The sequence below is a fragment of the Macaca fascicularis genome, chromosome 1 (genome assembly GCF_037993035.2).
Source record: "Macaca fascicularis isolate 582-1 chromosome 1, T2T-MFA8v1.1".
Classification (NCBI taxonomy): domain Eukaryota; kingdom Metazoa; phylum Chordata; class Mammalia; order Primates; family Cercopithecidae; genus Macaca; species Macaca fascicularis.
Window position 1 is genome coordinate 23,715,504 of NC_088375.1, and position 8,319 is coordinate 23,723,822.

General features: G+C 41.3%; 1 pseudogene; it reads left to right on the forward strand.

The window, feature by feature from the left end:
- Positions 1-250: 250 nt before the first annotated feature.
- LOC135969458 (protein GVQW1-like) lies at positions 251-5,020 on the forward strand (annotated as a pseudogene).
- Positions 5,021-8,319: the final 3,299 nt, after the last annotated feature.

Genomic DNA, 8,319 nt, shown 5'->3' on the forward strand with positions numbered 1-8,319 from the left:
AAAGATAATATAAGCAAAAAGAAACAGTCAAGCATGACAAGCACTCAGTCAATGACATCTGTTAATATAATTTTATTTTATTTTTACATTTATTATTTTAAAAAACAGCTTTATTGAGGTATAGAGGGCATAAAATAAACTACACATATTTAAAGTGTTTAATTTGATAAATTTGACGTATGTATCCACCTGTGAAACCATCACCATAATCAAGATAATGAACGTATCCATCGCCTCCTAAAGTTTCCGCATGCTCCTTCGTCATCCTCCCTCCTACACCAGGGAACCACTGACCTGCCTTCTTCTCACTAGAGATTACTTTGTGTTCTATAGAATTTTATATAAGTGGAATCATATAGTGTGTACTCATTTTCTTTTTGTTTGGCTTTTTTTTTACTCAGCACAATTTTGTGATTCATCCATGTTGTGTGTATCAACGTTTCTCTCATTGTTTTGGAGGAGGGTTGTTTGTTTTCTTATTGAGTTTTTTTTTTTTTTTTTTTTTTTTTTTCCATTAAGAGAGATGTGGTTTTGCCCTATTGCCCAGGCTGGTTTTGAACTCCTGGCCTCAAGTGATCCTCCTGCCTCAGCTTCCCAAAGTGCTGGGATTACAGATATGAGCCACCATACCTGGACTTCCTTACTGAGTTCTGAGAGTTCTTTATGTATTCTGGATACAAGTCATTTTCAAATTTATACTTTGCAAATATTTTCTCTTATTCTGTGGCTTGTCTTTCTTTTCTTAAATGACATTGTCTTTTAGAAAGCTCTTGTTTTAAATTTTGATGAAGTCTGACTTACCAATTTTGGTTTGGTGCCATAGCTAATAAATCTTTGCTTAATTTAATGTTACTTTTTTTCTTCTGAGATGGAGTCTCGCTCTGTTGCCCAGGCTGGAGTGCAGTGGCGCGATCTTGGCTCACTGCAGCCTCCACTTCCCAGGTTCAAGCGATTCTTCTGCCTCAGCCTCCTGAGTAGCTGGGACTACAGGTGCACGCCACCACACCCGGCTAATAATTTTGTATTTTTAGTAGAGACGGGGTTTCACCATGTTGGTCAGGTGGGTCTTGAACTCCTGACCTCGTGATCTGCTCACCTGGGCCTTCCAAAGTGCTGGGATTACAAGCGTGAACCACCACGCCCAGCCAGTGGTTTTTGCTTGTTTGTTTGTTTGTTTGTTTGTTTTGATGGAATTTCGCTCTGTTGCCCCGGCTAGAGTGCGGTAGCATGATCTCAGGTTACTGCAACCTCCACCTCCTAGGTTCAAGCCATTCTGCTGCCTCAGCCTCCTGAGTAGCTGGGATTACAGGCGCCCACCACCACTACTAATTTTTGTAGTTTTAGTAGAAACAGGTTTCACTATGTTGGCTAGGCTGGTCTTGAACTCCTGACGTCAAGTGATCTGCTTGCCTTTGCCTCCCAAAGTGCTGGGATTACAGGTGTGAGCCACCACTCCTAGCCACAAAAATTTTTCTCTTGTGTTGTCTTCTGAAAGTTTTATAGTTTTAGGTGGTTTTTTTTTTTTTTTTTTTTTGAGTTAATTTTTTTTTTTTTTTCATTCTGTCACCCAGGCTGGAGTACAGTGATGCAATTATGGCTCACTACAGCCTTGATCTCCTGGGTTCAAGTGATTCTCCTGCTTCAGCCTCCTGAGTAGCTGGGATTGCAGCTGTGCAACACAATGCCTGGCTAAGTTTTTGATTTTTTGATACAAGGTCTTACTATGTTGTCTAGGCTGGTCTCAAACTCCTGAGCTAAAGCAATCCTTCTGCCTCAGCTTCCTGAAGTGCTGAGATTACTGGCCTGAAACACTGCTCCTGGTAAGTTAATTTTTTAAGATGGTGTGAGGTAATAGATGGAAGTTCATTTTTTACATGTGATATCCATGTGTTTTAGCACCATAATTGAAGACTGTCCTTTCTCTTTTGAATTGCCTTTGCACCTTTGTGAAAAAGTCATTTGTCCATATATGTGGGTCTGTTTCTGGACTCTGTTCCATTGTTTTGTCTGTCTTGACATCTATACCACACTGTCTTAATTACTGTAGCTTTATAATAAATCTTGAAATCTAGTAGTGTCAGCTCTCCAACTTTATTCTTTGTCAAAATCGTTTTGGCTGTTCTGCGTTCTTTGCAATTCTATATAAATTTTAAAGAATCAGCTTGTCGATTTCTACAAAAAATGCTGGGACTTTAATTGGGATGATGTCGAATTCATAGATCAATTTGGGGACAGCTGACATTTTAACAGTGTTATGTCTTTTGATTTATGAACAAGATATATCTGTCCATTTATTTTAGTCTTTAAAAGTGTCAGCAATGTTTTATTGTTTTCAATGTATAAGTCTTATATGTCTTTTATCAGATGTATCCCTACATAGTTTATATTTTATGATGCTGTTGTAAATAGTGTTTTTTTTAAAAGTCCAACTTACGATTGTTTGTTGCAAGTATATAAAAATACAATTGATTTTTATATATTGGTCTTTTATTCTGCGATCTTGCTAAATTCACTGTTTTTAGAGTGGTGTTAGAAGAGAGCAGAGAGAAAACAGTGGTTCAACCTACCATGTTTAACCAAAAGTTGAGATTTTTATGTTCACTTTTATCCTCTTTTTAGGTGTGAAAATTACACAATATATTTTTCTTACTTTAGTGGCCGTCTTTTAAAATTGACATGTATAGTTGACAAAATCTGAATGTAATCAGTATTTCTCTCCTCTTCCTAAACAACATGAAAGCTTTGAAAGCTTAAACTCTGACCTCTCTGTCTATCTTACATGTTATTGGTGTTAAGTATTATAGTTCCACCTTGCTTTTATATTCCTGACATTAGTTACGATTACGGTTTTATCCTGTCAGTGCTCATTTAGATTTTCCCAGATTATTACTAATGACTTTGTTCACTACGTTATTTTGCATTGTCAATCTTGGTGATGGATTCAGTTTTCTTCATAACACACATTTTCCCATCATTCTTTGGCAGAAGTATTAGTGGGACACTCTTTGTTGGAAAATACCTTTATGTTACCCTCATTCTTGAGTTATAACTTAGCTGTTTCTCTCAACATTTTGAATAGATTGGTCTTCTGTTTTCTGTCTTTTAAAAAGACTTCTCTTTGATGTATTGCAATTTCTTATGATGTGTTGAGATGTGGATTTATTTTTATTTATCCTACTTAGGACTTGTTCTTCCTGAAGGCAAGATCTATGTGTTTCATCTATTCTAGAAATTTTATAGCTATTATCTTTTCTAGTGTTGCCTTCTCACCTTTCTCTCTATTTTCTATCTTTTGATCTGTGGTTCCATGTACATAGGACCTTTTGTTCTTTCCTCTAAATCTCTTATTCTCTTATTTTATTTTTAATCTGTTTTTTGTTTGTTTGTTTAAGACGGGGTCTCACTCTATTGCCCAGGCTGAAATGCAGCAGAGTGATCACGGCTTGCTCTAGCCTCAACCTCCTGGGCTCAAGTGATCCTCCCACCTCAGCCTCCTAAGTAGCTGGGACCACAGGTGTGAGCCACCATGCCCAGTTAATTTTTGTATTTTTTTGTAGAGGTAGGGTTTCACTATGTTGCCCAGGCTGGTCTTGCACTCCTGGACTCAAGTGATTTACCTGTCTTGTCCTTGCAAAGTGATGGGATTATTGGTATGTACCACTGTGCCCTGCCTTATTTTTAATCTTTTTATGTCTCAAGCTACATTGTAGCTAAGCTCCTTAGATCATTTCCAATTTAGTTACTCTCTTCAGCCATGTTTAGTTTGCTGTTTAAAACTTACCAACTTTTTAATTTCAATGACCATATTTTTAGCTTTTAGAAAAACCATTTCATTATAGTCCAAATCAGCTTGTTGATTTTTGTTTTAAATTGCTATTCTTGGCCCTTGTCTAATGTCATTTTCTTGTATGCTCAGCTATGCATTAAGCAGGACTTCATTATTATTATTTTTTGTATTTTATCTAGAACTTCTAGGTATTTTGTAGCAGGAAGGTTTTTTTTTTTTTTTTTTTTTTTTTTTTTGAGACGGAGTCTCGCTCTGTCGCCGGGGCTGGAGCGCAGTGGCCGGATCTCAGCTCACTGCAAGCTCCGCCTCCCGGGTTTACGCCATTCTCCTGCCTCAGCCTCCTGTGTAGCTGGGACTACAGGCGCCCACCACCTCGCCCGGCTAGTTTTTTGTATTTTTTTAGTAGAGACGGGGTTTCACCGTGTTCGCCAGGATGGTCTCGATCTCCTGACCTCGTGATCCGCCCGTCTCGGCCTCCCAAAGTGCTGGGATTACAGGCTTGAGCCACCGCGCCCGGCCAACAGGAAGGTTTTCTGGTTATCTGAACCATGATGATGAAAAAAAAAAGTGTCTCATTGGTTTTTTCAAACTTTCTCCTCCAGAGAAATTCTGCTTTGTTCACAGCGTCAAATGTTCCTTGGAATTCTAAAACTTCCATTGTTCTGTGTATGTGAAGCATGCTGGGATGCCTGGGTGGTGGAGTGTGGTTACTTCACATTAAACTGTGGGCTTCTTTAAGGTCAGGAACTGTGAAATGTGTTTTTCCTGTATCTCACGTGTCCTGGCAGGGTACTTGCCACGTAGTCAGTGCCTGATAAACAGTTGGCTGATTTCCTTATTTAACTTTTGCTTTAGAGCCAGACACCTCGCTAGCTGAGATGCACATGTTTTTTGTTTTGTTTTGTTTTTTGAGATGGAGTCTCGCTCTGTCGCCAGGCTGGAGTGCAGTGGTGCAGTCTCGGCTCACGGCAACCTCCGCCTCCCGGGTGCAAGCGATTCTCGTGCCTCAGCCTCCTGAGCAGCTGGGATTACAGGCATCTGCAACCACGCCCAGCTAATTTTTGTATTTTTAGTAGAAACGGGGTTTCACCATGTAGGCCAGGATGGTCTGGATCTCTTGACCTCGTGATCCACTCGCCTCGGCCTCCCAAAGTCCTGGGATTACAGGCGTGAGACACCGCGGCCGGCCTGAGTTGCACATGTATTTTTAAAGAGTTCCATTGATAACTGAGTTTTTCCGGACCAGAACGTGGACTGTGGCCTAGGCATGGCAGTGCCTCCTGATTGGCTTTGGAAACTCAGGTTCATCTGTAGGCTGTTATTCTTAAAACTGGCCACTAGAGGGTGAGAATGAGCCACAGCACAGCAAAGTCCTGTTTCAACCTTCAGAACAGCTGGAGGACAGTCAATTCAAACACACTAGAGAGCACCTATCATGTGCCAGGTACTGTGCCAAACCCCCCCTGCCTTCCAGGACCTCATAAATGGCCAGTGGCCCCTCACATATAGACACAACTCTTGTACAAGGCAGAATGGAACGTGCACGAAGAGGTACAATCCCAACTCCTAGATCTAGGGGGGTCTCAAGAAGGAGGACTTGTGGGTGTCTCTCCTGTAGAACTCAGATTGGTCAATCTGTGAGAAGGAAGCTTACAGGACCTGCACCATCCACCCTCTCAGTCTCAGTCTCACCCACCTCTTCATACACCTGTTTCATGTGCATATGGCTTTACTGCTGCCTGCTAGAGACCACCCAGGTTTTGCAGTAGACTATTTGCATGACCCTGGACTAACCACTCTCTAATCTTGAATCTCTTTATTTAGGGATGATAATACCAAGTCCTTTCTACTTCATAGGATTGTGTCAGATTTAAGCGAAGTAATGAAGATCAAAGTAATTTTGAAAATTCATCAGTGCCATATATTTATGAAGCTTTAAAATAATTGTTAATATACATTTCCCTAAACTGCCCTCAGAGCTTAGGAAGTTTGGGTCCACCATGGGCATTTACCGAATTAATCAGAATGTAAACTCTTGCAGAAGAGGAGACGCACAGTAAGCCGAGATATACCAGGCAGGTTCGGACAAATGTCAGAGCCAGGAAACAGCAGTGTCATTAAAGTGTGAGCTGAACACTGTGCTCTGACGCTCTCTGGGGAGGTGTCAGCCTGGCATCCAAGAAGGGTGGCCCTGTGGGAGGGTTATGCTCCAGCCTGTGGAGAGAGGCACTTTCCTTTCCCAGGCAGGGACCCTGAGGAAGAGGAGATTAAGAATGGGTGGGGCATGATGCTGCCCTAATCCCTGACATAAGCTCCCAAGAAGAAGAGCCACGGTCACTTTTCAGGACCAATAAAGGAACTGAATGGTAGAGAGAACTTTGCCATCCTCTCTCATGCTTGAGGAAAGGAGACTGACCCCTTCTCAAGCTGGTGGGAGATTTAAAGCGCCTGTTCATGATCCGTGGGATGAGCGGGGAGGAGGAAAGACTGGAAATGTCAGTCACCGTGCTCATCGCCTGCTGCACCGAAGAGCACCCCAGTGAGATCCTCACGGCCGTTTTCTTTCAGAGTCTATTTTAAAAAAGTCTTTATTGATTTGATCAAACTGGTGTTTTTAAAACTTCAGTTAAGGTGAGCTTTCCATGCACACACATTGGTGTGTGTGTGTATGTGTGTGTGTCAGGGGGCTGCTGGGGTGGGAATGGGGACCAAAGAGAGACTATTTTAGAAGAGCATCCCTCTGAGAGGGTTTTAACTTGTTCTCTGCTATTTTGTGTTAGAGATTTATTTGATCATGCAGTCAACAACAGCACCAACAGTACCATCTGGTTTGCTGATAGACATTTTTTTTTTTCTTTCTCAGCTTTTATTTTGGAATTGGGGGTGCATGTGCAGGTTTGTTACAAAGGTATATTGTGTGATGCTGAGGTTTGGGGTATGACTGAATCCATCACCCAGGTAGAGAGCATAGTACCCAATGTGTAGTTTTTCAGCCCCTGTGCCCCTCCCTCCATCCCTCCTCTAATATTCCCCAGTGTCTGTTGTTGCCATTTTTATGTCCATGTATGTGCAATGTTTAGCTCCCACTTATAAGTGAGAACATGTGGTATTTGGTTTTCTGTATCACTTAGGATAATGGCCTCTAGCTGCATCTATGTTGATGCAAAGGACATGATTTTTTTTTTTTTTTTTTTCTGAGACAGAGTCTTGCTCTGCCCCCCAGGCTGGAGTGCAGTGGCGCCATCTCGGCACACTGCAAGCTCCTTCTCCCAGGTTCACACCATTCTCCTGCCTCAGCCTCCTGAATAACTGGGACTATGGGCACCCACCACCATGCCCGGTTAATTTTTTGTATTTTTAGTAGAGACAGGGTTTCACCATGTTAGCCAGGATGGTCTCAATCTCCTGACCTCATGATCCATCTGCCTTGGCCTCCCAAAGTGCTGGGATTAAGGCGTGATCCACTGCACCTGGCCAATTTTGTTCTTTTTTATGGCTGTGTAGTATTCCATGGTGCATATGTACCACATTTTCTTTATCCAGTCCACTGTTGATGGGCACCTGGGTTGATTCCATGTTTTTGCTATTGTAAATAGCACCGCAGTGAACACATGGGTGCATGTGTCCTTTTGGTAGAATGGTTTATTTTCCTTTGGGCATATATCCAGTAATGGGATTGCTGGGTCAAATAGTAGCTCAGCCTAACTTCTTTGAGAAATCTACAAACTGCTCTCTGCAGTGGCTGGACTAATATGCCAGCAGCATGTAAGTGTTCCCTTTTCTCCGCAGCCTTACTAGCATCTGTTATTTTTTGACTTTTTAACAAAAGTCACTCTGACAGACGAGAGATAATATCTCACTGTGGTTTTGATTTGCATTGCTCTGATGATTGGTGGTGTTGTGCATTTTGTCATATGTTTGTTGGCTGCTTGTATGTCTTCTTTTTAGAAGTGTTTGTCCATGTCCTCTCTCCACTTTTAATGAGGTTATTTGCTTTTTGCTTGTTGATTTAAGTTTTGTATAAATTTTGGGTCTTAGACCTTTGTTGGATGCATAGTTTGGGAATATTTTGTTCCATTCTGTAGGTTGTCTGTTTACTTCCTTGATGGTTTCTCTTGCCGTGCAGAAGCTCTTTAGTTTAATTAGGTCCCTCTTGTCAATTTTTGTTTTTGTTGCAGTTGCTTTTGAGGACTTAGTCATAAATTCTTTGCCAAGGCCAATATTGAGAAGGGTATTACCTAGGCTTTCTTCTAGGATTCTTATAGCTGGAGGTCTTAGATTTAAGTCATTGATCCATCTTGAGTTATTTTTTGTATGTTGTGATAGGTAGGGGTCCATTCTTTTACATATGAATAGCCAGTCATCCCAGCACCATTTATTGAATAGGGAGTGTTTTCTCCATCATTTATTTTTGTTGAGTTTGCTAATAGACATTTGATAATACAGAACTTGGATACGACTTTTGGACACACTTAGATGTGGAGATTTTTCTCTTGGTTGCATTCGTGTGTGTGTGAGAATAAGGAGAAAGG